The sequence below is a fragment of the Globicephala melas genome, chromosome 17, assembly GCF_963455315.2.
Source record: "Globicephala melas chromosome 17, mGloMel1.2, whole genome shotgun sequence".
Taxonomy (NCBI): Eukaryota; Metazoa; Chordata; class Mammalia; order Artiodactyla; family Delphinidae; genus Globicephala; species Globicephala melas.
The window spans coordinates 17,885,381-17,911,312 of NC_083330.1; the positions used below are offsets into that span (position 1 = coordinate 17,885,381).

The 25,932-nt window shown below is 43.2% G+C and overlaps 1 long non-coding RNA gene across 1 annotated transcript in view; it reads left to right on the top strand.

Moving 5' to 3' along the window:
• The first annotated feature begins 2,319 nt into the window (after positions 1-2,319).
• Positions 2,320-25,932, top strand: part of LOC138842392 (uncharacterized) — a 136,257-nt gene continuing 112,644 nt past the window's right edge. Inside the window, exon 1 of the long non-coding RNA XR_011376858.1 lies at positions 2,320-2,414. This is a non-coding gene — a long non-coding RNA (uncharacterized lncRNA). The remainder of the gene's footprint in view (positions 2,415-25,932) is intronic.

The following is a 25,932-nucleotide window of genomic DNA, read 5'->3' on the forward strand; positions in this document are numbered from 1 at the left end:
CACAGTAATCACCCCATGCTATTGTTCAAGATTTCCCAGGATATGATTCTCATTTTGCAAATTAGAATATTAAGACTCAGAAATGTGGGAGCTCATCCAAGGGCTGGAGTTGGGATTCCTAGTCGGGTGGTGTCTGGTTTCTAGGCCCTTGCACTGGGCCACTGGGGCTCGGAATGGGTGACTTCTCAGGCTCCTGAGGCGTCTGGCAGATGCCGCAGGAGTGCAAGCTAGAGAACCGTCACGTCTCAGGTCTCGCGTGAGCTCCCGTGATGGGCTGCCAGGTGAGGGGCCTTGGCTTTGCGCAGGAAAGAATTCAAGAGCCATAATGAAGTGGAAGCGAATTTATTTAGAGAGCTACACTGGCCTGGGGTATGGGGGGGGGTTAGTGTTCACGGGCGGGGTAATTTCATAGGCTAACGAGTGGGAAGATTATTACGACAATTTGAGGGAAGGGGCAGGGGTTTCCAGGAATTGGACCGTCACCCACTTTTTGGCCTCGGAACTGTTTTGGCGCTGGTGGGCGTGTAACTTAGCATATGCTAATATATTACAATGCGCATATAATGAGGCTCAAGGTCTACAGGAAGTCGAATCTTCTGCCATCTTGGGCCGAGTTGGTTCTAACTAGGTTTTGTTGTATCCTCAACAGCTGCGTCATTTGTTTAATGCTTGTGCCCTGCCCCCTTCCTTCCTGTCTCAGCAGGAGCCCTGGGGCAGCAGATTCTCCCTTCTGGAAAATGCAGGAAGTACACATCCTCCCTTGGCTACCAGGCACTTGCCCAGACCTTCCAAAGGCCGGGCATCACCCTCTCTGCTCATGACATTCCTCCTGCCTTATTTCCCGAAACTAGAAAAATTAGATGAGAAGAGAGATACTACTCTGAATCCTAATCAGAAGTTGTGAGGTTTCCCTCTTCCCTCGGAGCTTTTTCTGTTTCTTGTTCTCTCATCTGCCCACCTTCAGGTAACGCCCTTTGTGATTCGTTGTCTGCCTGAAACCAATATCCTTTGGTCTTCCATGAAGATTGTCTAACAACTCTGCGAGAGGGTCATGGGAGAGTTATTTTAGAGCTGGCAGCGGATTCTTAGGACAGAGCCTGGAAACTGTGTGTTACAGGTCAGGAGGAGGAGACGATCCTTCCCTACATCCAGGTGTGGGATATGCAGTAGGGCCGAGGAGAAAGAAAAATCAAGGAGGGCAAAATCCTTCAAGTCTACGCCAACGCCATTTGCAATGAGAAGGGAGAAGGGATGGAGGCTGTGCAACTGAAATGAGGGGGAAAGTGCATTTCTCCAGATGACAGCGGAACTCTGCAAACTCCCCGGGGTCTGTGTAAAAACAGGCTCTTCCCGAGTGGGCGAGGGGGCGGGGCGGGGCGGGGCGCCGGCTCTAGGTCGACCTCGGGCGCCAGGACTCTGAAGCAAGTTGCGAGGTCTGTGCCTAAGTGGCTCCGTGTTTAACCTGATCAAATCAACACGGTTTATTACCAAGGCCTCAGTGTCGCATCAGAAGTTTTTTTTTTTTTGCTTATGGCCTTGGTTGGAGAAAGCATCAAGGAATCCAGGGAGGAGACCTTCAGTAATAAACTGACACTTAAAAGTGCTTTCAGATGATTTTGCTGAGTCACTGTGGTGCTGGGCATTAGGCTTTGAAATGCTGTTACATGGTCATGGGCATGCGCTGAGAGGGAACCTGCAGAACGATTTGCAACTGAGGTTTCGCTAAGGGTCAGTTTTCAGGATGTTTATATGAAAAACTTTCTACGCGATACTCTACCTGATCTGCTCTCACTTTGTCACAGCAATGTTTATCCCTCCCACACTGCTACCGATTTCCTGCTTCCCAACATTCCTCCAAAAAAGCTCCTTTTTCTTGCCTAGTGAGAGAGGTAGGCACTGATGCCAAAGCTGAAAGTTCCCAGCAGGAAGTGCTGACGCCCCACCTTGCTGATGCGGTTTCCGCTTCTCTTAAGACATTAGCTCTTTGCTGCCCCCTGTGGGTGGAGGTTTCTTTCCCCTCCAGGCCCTTTAGTTCCCAGTCTCACCTGGGGATGCTGGACTCAACGGAGCAGAAGAGAGACCGAACCAGTTTAAAGTCACAAACCACGTCCTCTGGTTACTGACTTTCGTCCGTTTTTGGTCTGTGGTTTTCTTCAGGTAGATTGAGTAGAGTCTTGTCCCTTCGCTGTTCCCTGGGGCAAGTCCAAGCCGACTGGCCTCAGCTTCTTTCTCCCAGCTTTAGATGTCAGAATCCCTCTCTTACTCTGTTTCCACGTTTTCCTTTCCTCCTCATTTAGTGACGCTGCACGGGCCAGGCTTGGTAAGTGGACCCGGCAAGAGGAAGATGAATAAAACGTGGTTCCCTGGTTTCAGCAGCTCACAGTGTGCTGGGGGAGACAGAAATGCAACTCATGGTGAGTGACTCTTCTTTCTGTCGTTTGTTTGTTTGTTTTCAGGGCGATGGCATCAGTTTTCTGGCTGAGTATGTTCCTGGACTGGGTCTAGTCAAATTGTATAGGTTATCAAGAAATGTTAGTGGTCATTATTATTATCGTGCCACATGTCAAAAGCTTTTAAATGCCTCTAACTCGCAGAGTCCTTGGTTACCAGTAAAATGTGTGTAGGGAACGGGAACCTTAAGGAAAATTGTAAAGTTATTTTTAGATATTTCTGATTTTATTTTAGTTTTTGTTATTTTTGTGTTATTAAAAAACAACCCCCCTCCTGGATTAATTTGAAGCAAATCTCAGATATTATATATATTTCACATGAAAATATATATTTATAAATATTTATAAATGTAGATATATTTAAATATATATAAATATTTCAGTATGTATTTCTAAAAGCTAAGGACTTTTTTTTTTACATCTTTATTGGGGTATAATTGCTTTACAATGGTGTGTTAGTTTCTGCTTTATAACAAAGTGAATCAGTTATACATATACATATGTTTCCATATCTCTTCCCTCTGGCGTCTCCCTCCCTCCCACCCTCCCTATCCCACCCATCTAGGTGGTCCCAAAGCGCCGAACTGATCTCCCTGATCTCCCTGTGCTATGCGGCTGTTTCCCACTAGCTATCTATTTTACGTTTGGTAGTGTATATATGTCCATGCCACTCTCTCGCTTTGTCACAAGCTAAGGACTCTTTAAAAAGTAACCACAATACCATTATTACACCGAAAAACGTAGCAGCAATTCCTTAATGTTGTCAAATATCCAGTCAGGTTTCACTGATTTTATCATCAGCTTTTAATTTCATGGTTGGTGTGTTTGACTCGGGATCTTTTGATAAGTCCATATGTTGAGGTTCCTCTTAAATCTTTTTTTATCTACAGGTTTCCCCTCATGTTATTTTTCCCTGCAATTTACTTGTTGAAGAAACTGAGTAATTTATCCAAGAGGGTTTTTCATAGCCTGGATTTTGCCAGTTGCTTCCCCTTGATTTTTAATATGTTCCTCTGTTATGTGTAGTTACATAAAACCGATAGTTAGAGCTAAAGGTTTAGGCTTGAGTTTAGAGTAGAAATGCCTCATAAGTGGTGGTGTGTACGCTTCTATCTGGAGACACAGAATGCTCGCTTCTTTCTGTTTGTGATGTGAGTGGCCCTTCATGGTTATTACCTTGACCCAATTTAACTTGTTAGAGGTTGCTAAATGGTAATATTTTAATTCTATCATCGTTTCTTATGGCTTAGCTGGAATACTTTTCATAAAGAGAAGCTTCTGTCATTTGGTTACCCTGAAATGCACTTTGTATGGGAAAGGAAAGTAAAGGCTTGATTCTTTTCCTTTATTAATAGGTTTTAATGAATTTAACTACTGTGAAGATTTCAGAGGCTATAGTCTTCCTCACCCCTCTCGTTTTTCCTTTCCTTTGGTTACTCTGAAATCTAGAATTTCTCTCATTCATATTCTCTCTCTCTCTTTCACCCAACTTTGTGGAGCTTTGGAGAAAGAATTGCAGACTCATTCACCCTAAAGTACAAATGACTAATAACAACTTATAGTATGACTATTTCAGAGAGATTTTCTGTTGAACTTGCATCAATGTCTTAAATTAGAGAAATGAAAAGAAACTTCCTGGATAAGAATAGCATTTGTATGCACTTACTGTTTTGTGTCAGCTGCTCTAGTAAATGACTTACATATGTTGTAAGGTGTTCATGTTACCCCCATTTTACAGCTGTGAAGAACAAGGCTCAGGTTGTTTAGGCTCAGCTAAAAAGTGGCAGAGGTGAAACTAAAACCTGGGTTGTCTGGCTACAGAGCCGGAGTATTGAATCTGCCTTTTCGATACAATTTCAGGCATCTTGAACAGGAGAAGAAGGGGATGAGGGAGAGAAGGGCTTCCCAAGCTTGAAATCATCAACCTGACAGACCCAAGTTATTTGTTGTGTCAATGTGTAAGGCAGAGCCTGGCAATCACCCACAAAACCAAAGATTTGCCCCCAGGAGCGTTAACTGTGGAATGGTTCTCTGCCTCTGCAGCAGTAGTGATGATACCTCTGCCCCGTCAGGATCCTGTCTACTTTTCCAGCTTCTCCTCCATCTTGTTCACTTGGGCCAGCCCCAGTGGCCTTTCTCCTGTTCCTCAAACACGCCAACCTCCTTTCAGTCTCAGGGATTTGCATCTACTGTTCTTTCCCTGGATCTTTACATGCCCAGCTTCTCCTTGACATTTAGGTCTCAGCTTAAATGTCAGTCTTGCAGAGACACTTTCCCTGACCATCCTCTCTAAAGAAGCCACTCCCTACCCCCCAATCACCCTCTCTTTCCCAGTTCTCAGTGTCTTTTCTAGCTCTTATTACCACTTGAAAGTATCTTCCATCTTTGGCTACCAGAATGTAGGGGGAACATGGCCAGTTTTGTCCACGGCTGGGACTCTGGAGCCTGGCACGTGGTAAGCACTCAGAAAGCCTTTGTTGAATACATGAATCGGTTCAGGCATCCTTTGCTCGTTGCCTTCTACATGGAGGCCTCACCAGCCCAAATCCATCACCACTGGTTCCAATTAATCACCAGAACTGCCACAGCTGTTACGATCTACGCTTCCATCTAGAAAGTCAAAGGTTTCTGCCTTTTGTGTTTATACCCAAAGCTTAACAAAAATGGTCAGATTTAGTTCCAGTTATGAATTAGGCTGAGGTCCAAGATGATTCATATTTTAACTGAAACCTGTTTGCTCAAGCTAGTCTGTTTCCTCTGACATAGATTATGCTGGGAAGAGGAAAGAGGTAGGGGAGCATGTTTTTAGGCCATGTTTCATAGCAGATCCATCTCACTCCTCAGTTTTGAAACGTGGCATCTGTCTTATTCGGCTTGGGTTGCTCTAACAAAATACCTAGACTGGTGGCTTAAATAACGGACATTTACTTCTCATAGTTCTGGAGGCTAGAAGTCCAAGATCAAGGTTCTGGCAGATTCAGTTCCTGGTGGGAGCTGTCTTCTTGCTGTGTCCTCACAAGGCAGAGAGTGAGAGAAGGAGCTCTGGACTCTCTTCCTCTTCTTACAAGGCAGGTAACCCCATCATGCGGGTCCCACCCTCATGACCTCATCTAAGCCTGATTACCCCTCAAAGACCTCACTTCCAAATACTATCACGTTCAACGTATGAATGTTGGGGGGATACAAGCATTCAGCTCATGGTAGCATCTCTCGAATTCTCCCTTCTTGATGTGAACCTTGAATGCCTCTAGGCGAAAGAAAATGATGACAGAAATGGAAGCATCTCAAGACATTCTTCCAAAGTTGGATGGCAAAAGCTCTTGATGGCCCATGAAAATAAATTGGAAGCTGATGGGTTTGCTCAGTTAACCGGTGGCTTAGGAGACAGTTCACAGGGCAGTGCAGATAGACCTGTATCAGAATCACCTGGCAGGGGGCGGGGGTGTTTAAATGCCAATTAGTAAACCACAGAGCTGCTGAATCAACATCTTGGGGGATGGGGCTTACGGGCCCCATTTTGACAGGTACTCAGGTGTGTCTTACGTTCCCTAAAGTTTGAGAACCACTGTCGTTAGAAGTGAGATTGTACTTTATCACAACCTACTTATCCCGAGGAGCCTGAGGTAAGTCACCTCGATCACGATGCCATTTCATGCTAGGGTTTTTGCTTCTGACCTGCTTACTTTCTATGTCACAGGGGTGTGAAAAGTGAGACTTCCTGACCAACAAAAGATGTCTCCAAACATTGCTAGAAGCCTCCCCTGTCAAGAACCTCCTTTGCTTTTTTAGATGCTGCCTTTATTTTATTTATTTATTTATTATTATTATTATGATGTTGGCCATGCTGAGCCACTTGCAGGATCTTAGTTCCCTGACCAGGGATCGAACACAGGCCCCCTGCAGTGGAAGCACAGAGTCCTAACCACTGGACCGCCAGGGAAGTCCCAAAATGCTGCCTTTCTATTTCTTACCGGAGGAAAGGCATAGTTTATCCTCACCTAGATGTAAACATTGTTTAATATTCAAAGTAATAATTGGACTCAGACATCTCTCTCCTGTTTCTTCTTGTCTGTATGGGTCTTTCTCTGAAAGATTCTCCCCCGACCACTAATTTCTCTTTATTATTTTCCCCCTGCTGCTCTGAACCGTCTTGATCCTTCAAGAGCAAATTCAAGTCTGTCTTCGTCCACTAAACTCCCGTCTAAGTCAGGCTTTTTTCCTCCCTTGAATTCCCGAAGTTGTTGTACCATATTGCTTAGGACTTAATTGTGTTCTCCTGTGGTATAAATTTGAAGACAAAGAGCTTGAAGGTACCTTTGTTGAGTACTTGGTAAACACCTGATAAGGGCAGGTTGATTGGTTGGTTGATTGGATCATTAGGTGAACATTGCAGAACAGTGGGGTGGGACGCAGCTGAGTTGAGCTCATGAAGGAGGGAAGTTCAAAAGGAAACATTACGAAGTTTCTGGTATATATTTATACTACTGATGGGAGGACTGATTTTTTGGCAGCTGTAGACTTATTAGTCTACCTAATATGTTTAAAAACAGGTCTTACCTAGAAACATAAATCTTTATGCCTTTATTTCCTCAAGTTTAGTAGTGAGGCAATACCAATGTGTATTTATAAAAGTATGTTTTTTAGGCATAAATGAAGCAGGGCTTTTTAGAAAACTTTAGAAAGGAACTGAAAATTAATTCCTGTTTCATAAATAAGGTTATATACGTTTTCTTGTTCCATCCTAAAAAGGTTTAAACAGTTCTCTGCAAAATTCTGTCCAGATATATTTCTTTGGATCTAATGAAAATGAGATCTAATTTTCACCTTATGTTTTAATGTTGCTGAGGGCTGACTAGAGAAGTTACTGGTAACTACTTTTTTATAAATTAATTTTTATTGAAGTATAGTTGATTTACAATGTTGTGTTGCTGGGAACTACTTTGAATGTAAGACGTGCCTTTTTGTCTGGCAACTTCTCATGACTGCCTTCAGTCAGGGAGGGAGGAGAGAAGGAGACTGAGAAACAAAGTAAGCATCTTAAAAGTTTGATGTTTTTCTGTTCTGTGTTGCGGACTGCAGCCTTGCAGTCCGTACTTAAGGGTCTCAAAGAGATGACGCTATGATACCATTCTAGCCCCTCTCTAAAAACATGAGCTGCTCTCTTCCCCTTTCTGTTTCTACATGGATCACCAAGTAATTATCCTGTTAAGAGAACTAGGTTTGAAAGTGTTCCTTAGCCTTATCTTATCACCTCCCCCACTCCCAGGCATCTGGCTTGTTGTGTGGGCATCCATCACTCTGGAAAAACCCTTCGAGGCCTTGCCAGCCCTGCGCACAGACATTTTCTTCGAGAGCCAGCAGGGGTCAGCTGGAACATCGGCTGCTGTGGCCACCGGTCTTGCCAACACCAGGACAGCACAAGGAGCCATTTGTTGGTTCCCTGAGCTGAGACAAAGCAGTTGCTGAGTCTTCAGAGATGTTTTACGTGCCTTCCCTACCTTTTCGCACTGCCCCCTGCTTTGCACCACATCATACCCCTAAGCGTTCACTCTTCCCTGGGCTCAGTACCCTTTCTTCCCTCCCATCAACATCTAAGCAAACGCCACAAACCATCTCTTTTCCCCACTGGAGTGGAGCTTTTCTGTCTCTTTTAAATTTAAGCTCTGCAGTAGTTAATTTTACAGTTTTATCCATGTGAACGTGCTATGGCCTCTCTCTTGCCATTCGCTGACCTTGACCCCGGTGTGGGGGAATTCCAGCTTGTGGCCTAGAGGGAGGGAGACCTGGGGGAGAGAAAGGTGCAGAGGAGAGATCTGCTGGGAACCATCCCGTGACCCACCAAAGGGTTTTGATGTCCTAGTCTGAAGAGAGCGAAAATCCCATATGCCTCAGGGACCAAGCTCCCATCCTTGAATTAGTAGTGACAGAAAAGCTGGTGGCCATGAACTGCCCAAAGGGTCATGCATTGTGAGAACTGTTCCTTGCAATATTTTTTCAGTGGGCTATTTTACTGAGACATCTCTTACCTGAAATCCTCAAAACTGGACCAGCTACATAATTTGTGGGATCCAGTGTAAGATGAAAATGTAGGTCCACTTGTTCAAAAACTATTAAGAACTTCAAGTCGTTGACTATAGAGGATTAAACCAAGCACAAGGCCCCTCTGAGGAGCCCGGAGCCCGGTGTGACTGCAGGTCGTACACCTACGATTCCAGCTCTGCTCCAAACATACGTAGGAAAGCCCTTCCTTGTCCTGGACCAGGGGCTCAGTGTGAGGGCTCCACATCTGATTTCTCCCCTGTCCTTAGGAGCCAGTGTCCTGGAGAGGGAGAGAGATACACAGGGAGAGTGTGTGAGACTTTACTCGACACATACAGGACATACACTGTTTTAAGCTCGAGATTCTGCAGTAAACAGAACAAAATCCTTGCCCTCATGGGGTTTGAAATCTAACTGGGAAGACAACAGCTAACAAACAGGCGAATTACCTGCAGGTAGTGTGTCAGATAGTGACAAGTACCATGGAGGGGTGCCAACGTGGAGGGGTGGCGTCTTGCGATTTTATGAGAGGTGGTCGAGAGGGGCTATTTGAGTAAAGGCCTGGAGGGAGTAAGGGAGTGAGTCATGCAGGTATCTGAGGGGTGAGCATTCAGGCAGAGGGTCTAGCAAGTGCAAAGGCCCTGGGGCCTCTCAAGTTTGAGGGAGAGTAGGAGAACAGTGTGGCTGGCAGGGTCGATGGGGGTTTGGAAGGGGTAGAAGTGGAGAGGGGAGGCGAGATCTCACGCAGTGAGGACTTTGGATTTTACTCCGGATCAGATGGAAGCTTTGGGTGTTTAGAGCAGAGCAGGGTCGTCATCTGACTTAGGTTAAAGGGCTCCCTCTGTACTCTGTTGAGAAGAGATTGTGGGTGCAGAAGAGTGAAAACTGGGTGACCAGTGAAGAGGCTCTTGCAGTAATCCAAACGGCTTTGACCAAGCTGCTCCTGGTGGAGGTGATGAGAAGTGGTCAGATTCTAGAAGTATTGTAATCTTAAAAGGACAAAGGTCCCGGTCTGTCTTGTTTATCACTGTAATCCTGTTGCCAGACACATGGTCTGGCACATGTAGGTGCCCAATAAATATGTATTAATGAGCCAGGAGTGAATACAAATTAACACGATTTCTTATAAGATGTGAGAAATAACGTTAGAAGAATGAAATGAGGCAGAATACCTTGCCAGCGTTTTAGAATTTTTTATCCCCATTTTGCTTCAATGAAATCTGCAAAAATGTTAAAGGTCAGTTCAGCTGAAATAAATTACTCCTCCCAAGGCCATACAGCCCGTCAGCCTAAATACCCTAAAATGGACAGTAAGACTGTACTTTTAGTGTGTGATCCATAGGTGGCGCTGTCTCTTGTTAGGGCTTCCTCTCTACTAGGTCACGTGCATGAGGCCACTTACACAGTGTTAAATGCAGTTTTTCTTCCTTTTTTTTGAAAGAGTGTTTTATCGCTTTTTTTTTCATTTACATTTTCTTGGCTGCGTTGGGTCTTCGTTGCTGTGCGCAGGCTTTCTCTAGTTTTGGCGAGCGGGGGCTACTCTTCGTTGCAGTGGGCGGGCTTCTCACTGTGGTGTCTTCTCTTGTTGTGGAGCACGGGCTCTAGGCGTGCGGGCTTCAGTAGTTGTGGCTCACGGGCTCTAGAGCGCAGGCTTGGTAGTTGTGCCAGGGCTTAGTTGCTCCGCGGCACGTAGGATCTTCCCGGACCAGGGCTCAAACCCGTGTCCCCTGCATTGACAGGCGGATTCTTAACCACTGCGCCACCGGAAAAGTCCCTAAACGCAGCTTTAGCTGGAGTTTATAGTTGGTCTGTAGAAAATTAGATTAGCTTCTTCAATGATATGGTAAGGCTCTCTCGGAATTATATGTACAAATTATAGCTTCTTCAATGATATGGTAAGGCTCTCTCGGAATTATATGTACATTATATTATATGTACAAAAATTATATGACATTTGAAAATGTCATTCTTCCTTAATGGAACACTTAGATTATTATTTAAATGATAGAAAATTCGTCTCAATATTGGAAATACAGCAGTGCCTACATGTTGTAGAGGCCTTCACTGATCAATGACTGTTTAATTTTATTTCCTTCTCTGTGTGATTCTGGTATATGTATGTATGTGTATATATGTGTGTATATATATTTTTGAGGGGTTTTTGTAAAAAGACTATTTGTGAAAAGACCACATAAGGTATGATAAGACTTATTTTCCTTACTGAATTTGTGCAGGGAGGTGGAAGTACGGGAAAGGGTGGCGTAGGGGGGGTATCAGGAGGAGATGAAGCTGCAGTAAAATTCAGGAGGCTGTGAGGTTTTGTGGGACAGTCTGTGAGCACTCTTCAGATGGTAAGCTTCCTCCAGCTGTGGCCCTTCTCCAGCAGCTAGGCCACCTTTCTCCACCCAGAAAGCTTGCTGAAGCTGCACCACCTGGCAAGGTTGCTTCCCCTGGAGCCGTGAAGCTGGCTAGTTCTGTCTTGTCCAATACCCACCTCCTTGCCATTGGAGTTGGTCATCCCAGATGAAACCTGGCCGAAGTCAGGCGTTCTGAGATTCCTGTCTTTTCAGTCTTGAAGAATCAGACGATGAAAGATTCCAGTGGATCCATGGCTTTTCTCTGCGCCAGGAGGAGTAAACATCCCCCTACAAGATGACTCGTGTCCCCTAGAGAGTCCCCAGGTGGTTGTAGAGCTGTGGGCCTCTGAGGATGAGACTCTGTTCTTCACAGGATTAGGATGCAGAGCTCCCAAAATGTAAGGCCTTCAGGACTGCCTCTGCCAGGACCTGTAAAAAGTGCTCAGGCCAAGAGAGTGGCTCAGGTTGCTTTCTCTCCCAGCAGTAGATTCAGCAGATGTGTGCTGTGAGCCTACCACATGCCAAGCATTGTGCTGGGGAAACAGCAGGACACAATTTCTATCCTTGACCTTCCCTTAGAATACATTTCCCTCCTCTTGGACTCATTTGTAGCCAGATTTTCCTTTCATAATACTGCTTGTCTTTGGTTCTTGCTGAAAAGTTTCCTGTAGTCCAGGGCTGGACAGTGTTGTATCTTTTCACCTCCCCATCATTCATGTTTTGTCTTTGTGCCATCTCCTGGGTGACAAGCTGGCTCCCAGAACCTCTAGGCATCATGTCCTCGTTCAAGGCAGATAGAAGGGGCTGCACCAGCTACGTCTGTTTCTTTGATCAGAGAAGTGTGTCTTCCCATAGGCGCTCAGCAGACTTCCTGTATCATTGCATCGCCATCTCTAACTAAAAGCAACACCAGGGGGATGGGTACCTGGCTTTGGGAAGAAGAATTTTGGGAACGGCTCCTGATGTAGCCAGCTGCGAACATCTGCCCCAAAGGCCATTCTCTCCAGTCAGATCATGCTGTTCCGTACAAGTTGCCGTAACATGTCGACATCCGGGTCATTCTGTCACATCCATTTGCTCTTGGGCCACCGTTTCCTTCCTGTCTCTGTTGCCTGTTTTCATCCTGGCTGCCTCTCTCTGCCGCATCAGTGACTCCTGGCCTTAGAGTGGCTTGACCTTGACCACCTGTTCATCCCTCCCCCACCTCCAGCTCTCGGGCGGCCACTGGACACAGTGCTGAGCAGACATCTTCCCCCAAGCTTGCTCTCCTCCTCCTGGCCTCCCGTGAGCGGGTCATGAAAGTCTGTCTCCTCTGTCGCTATCATTGCAATCACTGGATTCAGCCTGCATTCCTCCCTCTCTTTCGCCTCTGACACCCAGAGGTCCCTGAGTCCCGTGCATCTCATCTCGGGAATAGCTCTTGCCGCCTCCACTCCCTTTGCCTGGCCCCAGTTCCCCTTCAAGTCCTGATTGCCTCACCCTGCTTCAAGCCATCCTCCAGACTGCCATGATTATCTTTATGTAACTTGATTTGATCGTTCTCTCTTGACTAAAAGGCATTCACGGTTCCTTATTGTTTGAGTATGAAATAGAAGCATAGCATTCAGATCCCATCCTGCCCAGCCCGTCACTCCAGCCCCGCCTCCTCCGTGCTCTTTCCCTTGTCACTCCTCACTCAAGGTCTTCAGTTTCCCAGATCAGTCTCAGGGCTTTGCTGTCGGGAACACTTGTTCTGCCCTCCCCGCTCAGTGACCTCCTTCTCGGCCTTATGGACCCGGCTCAAATATAACCTCTCTAGGGTGGTTTCTCTCAAACCGAATCATGTAGCCTTCTTGTCTCCTATTGTACTGTTGGTATCACATTTGCGACGTGGTTTTTCACATCCATATCCATCTCCTTTGAGAGAATCAGTCTCTCTCTCTCTTTTTTTGGGGGGGCGGGTTGGCGTGCAGCATGCGGGATCTTAGTTTCCTGACCAGGGATCGGACCCATGCCCCCTGCAGTGGAAGCACGGAGTCTTAACCACTGGACCGCCAGGGAAGTCCCAAGAGAGAACCCATCTCTGATGCAGCTTCACATCTTCAATAACTGCCGCAGGGCCTGGTATCATAGCAGGTGCCCTGAAGATGTTTGTTGAACAGACATTTTTGAACTACTGTGGAGAGCAGTGGAGGAGATTTTCTGAATGTTGTGTGTTTGGTACATTCTTCACATGCGGTCGGTATGAATCCTGAAAGTTTAGTGAAGAAAACTTCAGAGAACAAATGTTTACTGCAGTGGAGAGCTCTTCAGTTTCCAGGATCGGAGGTGGTGTGTGTGGTTGGTGTTTTTAGAACAAGGCAGTGGCTCAGCCCCGTGGGAGCAGATTGCATGAGACAAGCACCCAGAATGGGGGAGATGATGCCAGCCAATCTGTCAGATTTCATCATCTGCTGGTCTTGGGCTGGGAAGATTCCTAATACACGCCTCTCAGACTTAACGTCTTGTGAGGGACCGCCTTCAGTTTTCATCTTCTGCAGGATACGTATACAGCCCATCTAAAAATAATATTTTAAGAAAGTATATTATTTATTTCAGGTCTAGTAAATGAATCTTGGTGTATTGGATTTATTAAACATGGATTCGGATCATTTCTGCCCTGTGAGGAAATCTACAGGCATGGGGAAGAGGCAGATCTCTTTTATGGTTATAGACTTCTTAGTCAGCCAAGAAATAACATTTGTTTTCTTTTAATTTTACACTGCTAAAATTGCAATTATATAATTGTGAAAAAGCAGTTTGGGTAGTAGTCCATTTAAGACTCAGTGGTAGAGGGAGCTGTTACTGTGGACCAAAAAAAAAAGATCAGTGATTTTATTTATTTTTTTAATCTGGGAAACCTACTTGCTGGTGGGTGTGGGCATTGGCAGATAAAGTGTGTGGGTTGGTAAGTTGTTTGTATATACTTGCATGACTGTAGGTGAGTGTGAGAGTGTGTGTGTGTGTGTGTAGATCAGTAGTTACAATAAAACCTCTTAAGTTTAGAAAAACGGTGAGAATGACATCGTGAACTCATGGACACGCATCCATCATGTGTAAACATATATACTGCCTTTCTGTACTAAAAGTACAGTGATTGCACTTGCCTTGTAACTGATCTCCAGGCTTCTGTCCACGTTCTCCTTAATCAGCTCAGAGAGCCTGTTAGGTTTTTCAATACACCAGTCAGGTGATGTCAATTCTCTGCTCCAAACCCTGAGCGACTCCCTATTTCCCTCAGAGTAAAAGGTCTCCTTTAACAAATAGATAATATTTGAAACATATTATAAATGGGTTAGATATCTTTCCTGCACAGTTTATGTTATTAATTTTCTTTTCAGTGCTCCCTTTCAAACATGCTACAAAAGTAACCTTCAATCAAGGTTTAATTACCGTTATTTTCAAAGCAATTCTGTCTGAAATAATGGGGTTTTACTGAAAGTTTTCTAATTTTTTAGTCATCGAAGTTGATGATAGTTCTTTCCATCAAGTCGAAACAAAGAAGAGGACAAAGCAGTATAAATATAATCTCTTAGGTACTTTCCTAGAAAAATATATCATCTTCTGGTTCAACTGGAAAAATAAGCAATTGGTAGTTGCTAATGAGCTGGTACTATTCAGGATTTTTTGAGGTGAACTTCCATTTTTAAAATAGAAAAGAAATTATTCTGATGGGTTTAAGTATATCATCTCTTCTGCATTCCACACATGGCTTTGTATGAAAAAGAAAGACACAGTTCTAAATGGGTGACTTGGCAGGAATACTGGTGATAGATGATTTTATGGGAGACGGAGTGTGTGTGATGGGAAGAGCAAGCTTGGCCTTGAATGTAGAACTCTGGCCCCTTTGGACCAAATACCGAGAAAGAACAGTGTGCATTTCCCAGTATTGTTGCTCCAAAGGTGTGGCCACATATCAAAAGCAAAAATCCATTGCTGGAACAATGAACTTGAAGTTGAAGAAGAATGTTGTAAGGCTCCCTTTTATGTCATGAACTAAGTCCAGGTTTCATATGTGTGATGGCTTAATAGCTGATAGGTGACCTTTTATTATTTTTTCTTCCATTTAAAAGATTAAGCTGTATTCAGAACAGAGTTGAAGAGAGAACAAAGAGTCAGTAAGCTAGTAGCATAATCTGTTGAGTCATGAGAACATAAAGGCTTCCACACACACAGAAGAGCTCTGCTTGGCTTACGCACAAGTCTGTCCCTTAAATGCCAAAGGCAGTGTCACGTCTTCTTCCCTCCCTAAAGGCTTAGTGCCAGGCACTTGAGCCCCTTTCTTTTTATCATTGAGGTTTTCCTATCCTTTCTGTAGATAAAAAAAAAATTCTTCTCACTCCCCTGAAACTGCCCGTGAAGGTCGCCATGGCCTCCACTTTGCTAAGTCTAAAGCTCAGCTCTCCGCCTTTGTCTAAATTGGCCTCTCAGCAGAGTTGACACCCTTGATGACTCTCTCTTCTAGCAAACACTTTCTTCTCTTGACTTCCAAGACCTCATACCTCCCCGGTTTTCCACTGACGACTCCTTCCCAGACACTTGCTGCTTCGTTCTCTCTCTGTGGACGTGGCCAGGGCTCAGACCCTACAGTGCTTGTTCTTCTCGACTTGACTCCCTCCCTTGGGAACCTCGTCTGGTCTCCTGGCTTTACAGGCTCACGACCACGCGGCCATCTCTGGCCCACATCCCTGAATTCCAGACTCATGCAGCCAACCATCTCTTCTGTGTCTCTACACTTCCATCGTCATGTGTCTAGACCCGAACCCTAGATCTGTCCTTCAAGTCAACGTCCCTTGTAGTCTGTTGCATATCAATGAAGGACAACTTCATTCTTCCAAGTGCAGGAAACATCCCTGACTCCTCTCTTTCCCTCACATTCTACATCTAAGCCTTCGAGAAATCATGAGATCCAGATCTTATTACACGTCTCACCACCTCATTGTTACCCCTTTTAGTCTGACCCACCAGAGCCCCTTGCGTGGGTGATTGCACTTGCCTTGTAACTGATCTCCAGGCTTCTGTCCACGTTCTCCTTAATCCGCTCAGAGAGCCTGTTAGGTTTTTCAATACACCAGTCAGGTGATGTCACTTCTCTGCTCCAAACCCTGAGCGACCCCCTATTTCTCTCAGACTAAAGGCCACAGTCCTTCTCAAGGCCTGTAGGGCTCTCCTAGATCTGCCCTTTTCCCTACCCATTGCCTCTCTGGCTTCCTCTCCTAATAAATCATTCACTGCAGGTACAATGGCCTCTGCTTTTCCTTGACTATTCCAGATGTGATCTGTTTCCATTTTAGGGCCTTTGCACCTGTGTTCCATCTGCCTGGAACGTCCTTCCCCAGACATGTGTGTACTTAACTCCTTCATTTCAAGCCCTTTCTCCAATGTCACCTTCCTGATGACCCTAAGGGCCACTGCAGTCTGCAACCCCCCAGCACTCCTCATCCCCCTTTTCTATCTTTTTCCATAACACTTATACTCTATTAACATACTATATAACATGCTTATTTATTATGCTTATTATTTTTCACTGTTAGCTTCTGCAGCTAGAATGTAATCTTCACGAGAGCAGGGACTTTTGTCAATTGTATGTCCTAACATCTAGTGTGGTACGTGGCACAAGTTCTCAGTAGATACGTGGTGAATGAATAAAAGAAAGTTGTGGATGCTGGGAGCCACGGGCTGGCTTTCTCCCAGGTACTATGACTTGTTCTCTCTCAAGCCTTTTTTTTCCCTCAAGACCCCACTTTCTGAAGTGTTTGTTGTACGGGCTGGGGCAGGAGTGAAGTCTCCCTTGGGATGGTTTCTGGGAGAGGGAGGAAAAAGAGAGAAGGGAGCGCCTCTTCTGCTCGTGCCGTAATGAGTTGGCTTGTATCAACTTGAGTGATGGAGCCAGGTGGTCAGAGGGCCTGGCCTGGTCTGATGTAGTTTGTATTCTGATGTTTTTACTTAACGTTATGTCATGAGCACTTCCCCACTTTTTTCTCTTCTGTTTTTTTACGAATGTTATTCGGATGGCTACATATTTAAAATACAGTCCTGATGACTCAGCCCTGAAAGCTGACATATGTAAGCATGGAGATGATCTTGGATTGCTTTTAAGAACCAACGGGTAAGGTAACAGTTAAGAGCACTGGTTCGAGTTTGGCTCTCTGGGTGGAATCCTGCCTCCGGCCCCTCCCAGCTGTGTGACATTAGGCGATTCACTGAACTCAGCCTTAGTTTCCTCCTCTGTCAGACGGCAATAGTAACAGTGCCTGTACAGTACCTGGATCTGTCACAGTAACAGGATTGTTCTGGAGAATGAGAGTTCATGGTTATAAAGCACTTGGAACCTTGCTGCCCCGTGTCTTCTTCAGACCAGCATGATTAGCAAGCCCTGGGGTGGGGTGGGGGGGCTGGTCAGTAATGCAGACTCCTAGGCCCCAGCCCAGACCTGCCGAATCTGAATCTGTATTCTCACAAGCTCCCCAGGTCTTCCTGTATACACTAATGTCTGAGAAACAGTGACTTCAAATGGTGACTGGGACATATTGAATACTACATGACGTTGGTTCAGTTTTGGAGCAGTTCCAATTTTGGACCAGTCAGACCTCTGAAACTTCTTTCTTGTCTGTGTCAAGCAAGCTTTTCTAATAAGTACCTGTGGGATCCCAGGCCCCTCACTGTACATCTCTGGCCTTCAGCTTTCTCATCTGTGATGTGAAAGTCAGAAATGAGTAATTTCAGAAGCATCCTGCCAGCTCTGGCCTTCTGGGATTCAGTACTCCTTATCAGTTCACATTTTACCGACCAGAGAGTTTAAAAAGACCAGGATTTCTTTTGGAAACTGGATAAGAGTAAGGCCTTGGAAAAATGTTCACAAATATTCTTGTGGTGCAAGCTAACCATGCCAGAGTTATTGGTCTTTTTTTTTTTTTTTAATCTCCCAAGTACATCTTATTCTGTCTTAATGTCTGTTTGACATCACTCTCTAAGAACCAGCAGGATCTTGGTGCTTTTGGTGGAAGCTACTCCATCATTAACCTTTTTAGAACAAAAAACAGTGCCTTTAAAAATTATCTATCTTTTGGTGACATAATTGCTTCATAGGCTATATATTAGAGAGAGCAACAAATTCTAAGAGATTAATCTTCTAAAATGTAGTCAGTAATCATGGTCTGTTAGTCTGGAAAGGCTCCTAGAAAATAGCTCTTATTTTATAGACCAGGAAAATGAAAAGGATGGTGCCTCTCTTGAAAACATTTCCATAACCACTTTCAAGATTTCCAGCATCTTTCCACCATCACCATTGACAGAATGGAGGTCAAACGCCTTGGGCTAGTTGGTAGTCTTGACTCATCTTGATTTGGCCTCAGATCATCTGTTGTGGAATGAATCGTGTTCTCCCAAATTCATATATTAAAGCCCTAGCCCTCAATGCATCTGTTTTTGGAGATAGGGCCTTTAGGGAGGTAATTAAGGTTAAATGAAGTCATAGGGGGTGGAGCCCTAATCCAATAGGACTCATGTCCTTATAAGAAGAGGAAGAGACACCGGAGAGCTCTCTCTCTGTGTACACACAGAAGATAGGCCACATCTGATACACAGTGAGGGGGTGGTGGTCTATAAACCAGGAAGAGAAATCTCACCAGAAACCAACCCTGATGACAGCTAATCTTCAGAACTATGAGAAAACAAATGTCTGTTTTTTGGTTTTTTTTTTTTTTTACAATTTAAAAGTTTTTTTGGTTTTATTATTTATTTTGGTTGTGCCAGGTCTTAGTTGCAGCAGGCAGGCTCCTTAGTTGTGGCTCACAGGCTCCTTAGTTGTGACACATGTGCTCCTTAGTTGTGACTCACAGCCTCCTTAGTTGTGGCATGCGAACTCTTAGTTGTGGCATGCATGTGGGATCTAGTTCCCTGACCAGGGATTGATCCCGTGTCCCCTGCATTGGAAGGTGGATTCTTAACCACTGCACCACCAGGGAAGTCCCAAATGTCTGTTGTTTAAACCACTAATTCATGGCAGTTTATTACAGCAGCCTGAGCAGACTGACACATCATCCTTTCAACTTTGTTATAGCTCCCCTTGGGTCCTCCTCTCCTCCTAGGTGTCCAGGACTTGCCTTCTTCCATATCTTTGCTCCTGGATCCTCTTAGGGTAGCTTTCCTCTCTATTGATGGTGTCAAAATCTTAGTAGGGTCTTGGCAGATGTAATTAGTTAAATAGGGTCTCTGCAGATGTTATTAGTTCAGGGTTTTGAAAGGAAATCACATAGGGGAAAAGGCCATGAAGATAGAGGCAGAGATTGGAGTGATGCTGCCACAAACCAAGGAATGCCAGGAGCCACCAGGAATTGGAACAGGCAAGGAAGGATACTCCTCTAGAGCCTTCAGAGGGGAGCACAGCCCTGCTGATACCAATGTTAGCCTTTTGGCCTCCAGAACTGTGAGAGAGTAAATTTCAGTCCCCAAGTTTGTGGTAATTTGTTACGGCAGCCCAGGAAGCTAATATGCCTTTTTTTCTTTTATTCTTTTAATTTTGTTGAAGTATAGTTGATTTACAACGTTGTATTAATTTCTGCTGTACAGCAAAGTGACTCAATTATACATATATATTCTTTTTCATAGTCTTTTTCATGTTTTTTTCCATTATGGTTTATCACAGGATATTGAATATAGTTTTCCCTGTGCTATACAGTAGGACCTTGTTGTTTATCCATCCTGTATATAATAGTTTGCATCTGCTAATCCCAAACTCCCAATCCTTCCCACCTCCACTCCCTTCCCCCTTGGCAACCACAAGTCTGTTCTCTATATCTGTGAGTCTGTTTTTTTTGTAGACATGTTGATTTGTGTCATATTTTAGATTCCACATATAAGTGATATCATATGGTATTTGTTTTTCTCTTTCTGACTTACTTCACTTAGTATTACTAACTTCACTTAATATTCCATGTTACTGCAAATGGAATTATTTCATTCTCTTTTTATGGCTGAGTAATATTCCATTGTATATATGTACCACATCTTCTTTATCCATTCATCTGTTGATGGACATTTAGGTTGTTTCATGTCTTGGCTATTGTAAATAGTGCTGCTGTGAACATAGGGGTGCATGTATCTTTTTGAATTATGGTTTTGTCCGGGTATAGGCCCAGGAGTGGGATGGTTGGATCTAATATGCCTTTTCTGACACTCCCAGGGTGAAGTTCCCAGAAACCCTGTACTTTTTCCCTAGACTTTCCACTTTCTGGAATAGGCTATTTAAGTGCATCCTATTGTTTCACCAAGACTGGCTTCTGGAGGGGAGGATCTTTGAGCCAAGAAAATGCTCATCACAGAGCTTTGGATATTGCAGCCTTCATGGTCCACAAAAATGTCAGTGCTGGACTGTTATATTTCCTAAGGGAAGCACTGTAATGTTAATTGCCCAGGACAAAAATCTCAGAATGATGAAACCTGCATGTGTTACTATCCAGATTAATTTACATGGAAGCATATAGTAGAGAATGAGAGTTTTCTGTACAACTGATTTAGTGGTGGTTTATAGAAACTTTATGAGGAACATTATTATAGAGTAGAAAGGGCACTAGACTGGGAATTTAAAACTTTGGGTTGGGGTTTGAGTCAAGATCCTGCTTATTCATGGCCATGATGCATTGGACAAGTCACTCTCTGAGGCTCAGGGTCAGTATCAGCAAAATGAGGAAAAAATTGCCAATGCTGCCTGCCACATGGGGGTGTTATGAAAATTCTATGAGGTAGGTTGTGAGAGAAGGCTCTGGAAGGTGCAAAGCCTCTAAGAGTGTGAGCTGGTTGACTGTTATCAAGGTGTCCCTGTGGAGTCTTAGTCACAGAGATGCAGGATTTAGACCCATAAGGGAGTTAAAGGATCATGTAGTGAACTCTCTAATTTTATATGATGCCTGAAGAAACTGTGACTTATCCATCTGGTTTGAATCAAGGGGACCCACAGTGGGAGCCGGTGCCCCTCCTCACTGAGCTGAGGTGCTGTGTGTACAGAACAAAGGGCCACAGTGAGCAGGAAACCTGCAAAGCTTCTGCTTTTGCACAAACTAACCAAACTGAGTTCACCTGACAGAATGGACAATTAGAACAAGTACACAGTTTCCAGAAACACAATAAGAACTTCGTAGATAATGTTAAATTCATTTCATAAAATGATTCTTTGGAAGTCATTTTGAAGAATGTGATAAAAAATCTTAGCAATCACAGTCTGTTAAGGGCACAATTTACAATGGCATTTATTCAGGGCTTAGGTTGTAGGGTAATATTATATCCTGGATTATCTGACAGGGGTGTGGGTTTTTAAGGCAAGTGGATTAGATGGAGATGTCCAGAGAATACACTGACAAGTCAGCAGCTCTCAACGAAAGAGGAAGATGAATGATTGTGTCAATGATGTGATGTAGAGATTGACAGCCTAGTTCTTGGATCTGAAACTATTAAGATGCTAATTCTGGTAATCCCACATGCTTGCTGAGGAAGGAAGGATAGAAACATGTTATAAGGCACTGTAGTTGCAAGTGATCTGTTAACTTTATAATATCTTTTACTGTGGGAAGGAAATAACAAAGATCAGAGCAAAAATAAATGAAACAGACTAAAAAGACAGTAGAAAAGATTAATAAAACTAAGAGCTGATTCTTTGAAAAGGTAAAATTAGCAAACCTTCAGCTAGACTCATCAAGAAAAAAAGAGAACACGCATAAAGTCAGAAATGAAAGAGGAAATGTTACACGAGATACTACAGAAATATAAGCAATCATAAGAGAATGCTGTGAACAATCACACACCAACAAATTTGACAATGTAGAAGAAATGGATACATTTCTAAAAACATACAACCTACTATGACCGAATCGTGAAGAAGTAGAAAATCAGAATAGACTGATGACTAGTAAGGAGATTGAATCAGTAGTCAAAATGTCTCATCAAACAAAAGTCCAGAACCAGATGGTTTCGCTGGCGAATTCTACCAAACATTCAAAATATATAAAATATAAAAGAGGAGAGAATGCTTCAAAACCAATTTTATGAGGGCAGCATCACCCTGATACCAAGAACAGACAAAGCTGCCATAAGAAAAGACTACTACAGTCTAATGTCCTGATGAACATAGCTTCAAAAATCTTCAACACAAAATTTGCGAACTGAATTCAACAATACATTAAAAGGATCATATACCACCATTAAGTGGGACTTATCCCAGGGATGCAAGGATGGTTCAACATCTGCAAATCAATCGATGTGATATACCACATTAACAAAATGAAAGATAGAAATCATATTATCATCTCTATAGATGCAGAAAAAGCTTTTGACAAAATTCAACATCCATTTATGATAAAAACTCTCAACAAAGTGAGTATAGAGGGAAGGTACCCCAACATAATAAAGGCTGTATATGACAAGCCCACAGCTAACATCATACTCAATGGTGAAAACCTGAAACTTTTCCCTCTAAGGAACAAGACACGGATGCCCACTCTCACCACTTTTATTCAATATTGTATTAGAAGCCCTAGCCAGAGCAGTCAGGCAAGAAAAAGAAAAGGAATCCAAATTCAAAAGGAAGAAATAAAACTGTTATTATTTGCATATGACATGATATTATATATAAAAAACTCAAAAGATTCCACCAAAAAAACTGTTAGAACTAATAAACAAATTGAGTAAATTTTCAGGATAAAAGGCCAACATGCAAAAGTCTGTTGAGTTTCTATATGCTAATAATAAACTGTCAGAGAAATTCAGAACACAATCCAATTTACAACTGCATCAAAAAGAATAAGATATCCAGGAATAAATTTAACCAAGGAGGTGAAAGAGCTGTTCACTGAACACTATGACATTGGTGAAAGAAATTGAAGGAGATACACATCAATGGAAACATATTCCATTCTTATGGATTGGAAAAATAAATATTGTTAAAATGTCCATACTACCCAAAGCAATCTACAGATTCAATGCAATCTCTATCAAACTTACAAAGGTGTTTTTCACAGAAATAGAAAAAGTAATCCTAAAAGTTGTACGGAGCCACAAAGACCCCAAATAGCCAAAAGAGTCTTGAGAAAGAGCAAAGCTGGAGTCATCATGCTTCCTGATTTCAAGCTATATTACATGGTATTGGCAAAAAAAAAACACAACAAAAAATCAGACACACAGATCAATGGAACAGAATAGGGAACCCAGAAATATACCCACGCATATATGATCAGTTAGTTTACAAGAAAGGAGCCAAGAAAATACTATGGGGAAAGGATAGTCTCTTCAATAAATGGTGTTAGAAAAATTGGACAGCAACATGCAAAAGAATGAAACTGGACCACTGTCTTATACCATACACAAAAATAAACTCAAAACGGATTAAAGACTTGGACATGAAACCTTAAATCATAAAATTCCTAGAATAAAACATAAGTGGTTGGCATGGACATATATACACTACCACATGTAAAATAGATAGCTAGTGGGAAGCAGCTGCATGGCACAGGGAGATCAGCTCAGTGCTTTGTGACCACCTAGAGGGGTGGGATAGGGAGGGTGGGAGGGAGGGAGATGCAAGAGGGAAGAGGTATGGGAACATATGTATATGTATAACTGATTCACTTTGTTATAAAGCAGAAACTAACACACCATTGTAAAGCAATTATACTCCAATAAAGATGTTAAAAAACAAACCAAAAAAACCCATAAGTGGTAAGCTCCTTGACGTTGGTTTCAGTGATGACTTTTTGGATTTCACACCAAAAGCAAAGGCAACAAAAACAAAAATAAGCGGGACTGCATCAAACTAAAAAAAATTCTGCACGTCAACGGAAACCATCAACAAAAGAAAAGGCAACGTAGGGAATGGGAGAAAACATTTGCAAATCATACATTAGATAAAGGGTTAATAATCAACATATATAAAGAACTCATGCAACCTAATTGCAAAAAACAAACAATTTGATTAAAAAATGGGCATCTTTTCCCCCCAAAAGACATACAGATGGCCAACAGGTACATGAAAAGATGCTCAACATCCCTAAGCATCAGGAAAATGCAAATCAAAATCACAATGAGATGTCACCCCACACCTGTTAGAATGGCTCTTATCAAAAAGACAAGAAATTACAAGTGTTGGTGAGAATGTGGAGAAAAGGGAACCCTTGTGCACTGCTGGTAGGAATGTAAATTGGTGCAGCCATTATGGAAAATATTGGAAGTTAATTAAAAAAATTAAAAATAGAACTACTATATTGATAGCAATACCACTTCTGGGTATTCACCCAAAGAAAATGAAAACACTCATTTGAAAAGATATATGCACCCCTATGTTCATTGCAGCGTTATTTACAATAGCCAAGATATAGAAATGACCTACAGGGAATTCCCTGGTGGCCTAGCGCTTAGGATTCCAGGCTTTTCAGCCCGGAAAAAAAGAGTGAAATCTCATTTGCAACAACATGGATGGACCTTAAGGGCATTATGCTAAGTTACATAAGGCAGACAGAAGAAGAGAATACCTTATGATCTCACTGTATGTGGAATCTAAAAAGACAATTAAAAAAACCCAACATAAACCTCATCTCATGGATATAGAGAACAAATTGGTGGTTGCCTGAGGTGGTTTGTAGGTGGGGCTGTGGGCAAAAGGGGTGAAAGGTGCAAACTTCCAGTTATAAAATATATTAAGTCACAGGGATATAATGTACAGCATGATGACTGTAGTTGATAACACTGTACTGCATGTTTGAGATTAGTTAGGAGAGTGAAGCTTGAAAATCCTCATCTCAAGAAAACAATTTTGTAACTATGGTGATGGATGTTAACTGGACTTAACTGTGGTGCTCTTTTTGTAGTATATACAAATACTGAATCGTTATGTTGTACAACTGAAACTAGATAACGTTATGCCAATTATTCCTCAAAAAACATCCTTTACCATTATTTTAAAAAAATTTATTTTTTACTTTATTTTTTGGCTGTGTTGGGTCTTTGGTGCTGTGCACAGGCTTTCTCTAGTTGCGGCGAGCGGAGGGCTACTCTTTGTTGTGGTGGGTGGGCTTCTCATTGCAGTGGCTTCCCTTGTTGTGGAACATGGGCTCTAGGCGCGCGGGCTTCAGTAGTTGCAGCACATGGGCTCAATTGCAGTGCGTGGGCTCTAGGGTGCACGGGCTTCAGTAGCTGTGGCACGCAGGCTCAGTAGTTGTGGCTTGCGGGCTTTAGAGCACAGGCTAAGTAGTTGTGGCCCACAGGCTCAGTTGCTCTGCGGCATGTGGGATCTTCCTGGACCAGGGCTTAAACCTGTGTCCCCTGCATCCGCAGGTGGAGTCTTAACCATTGTGCCACCAGGGAAGTCCCAACATCCTTTACTGTTGAGGAAGTTTTCATGGTTCATTAGGTGAAAGAATGCTTTATCTTGCTAAGGAAATAAGAAATATGAAGATGAAACATGGGTAATAACGTTTTCGGGTGGGAGCTTGTTTTATTTTCTAAAGAAAACATTTGGTGGAAAGGTTCTGTGATTGTGGCAAGGTGTATGTCTCAAATTAAGGTTCTGCTTTGCTAGATCTATGAAGAGCTATGTCTTTAAATGACTTAACAGGACATTTTCAAGCAACTCAGCACTTGGCAGATTTCATTTTGACAAGCAGGAGCAGGTGGGTGGCTCAGGCTTCTCAACCTTGAAGAGATGACCCCGAATGACTTTGTTTTTTCCTGATAGTTGCAAGATAGAATAAGATTTAATTAAGGAACTTGGGAAAGGTACCTCCATTGTTCAGGTGAAAGGGAGAGGAATTGGTGAGGAATAGAAACAGGTGTAAGGAAAGCACAAGATGACGTAAGCCCTGGGAAGCACACTGGCAAGGCGTCCCTGGGGGTGGTGGTAACTTGCAAGAACAGCTTCTTTAGACAAAGAAATGAAACCCAACCAGCAATAGCGCTCATACAAGCATGCGTACTTTTCTAATTTCTGAGTTTGAGATCTGTTTTTCTACAATTGGGTGAGAGACCTCAGGGCTGGGGGAAAACATCTTCCTGCGGGCTTGTGCCTTTTCAGAGCTCTGAGAGGC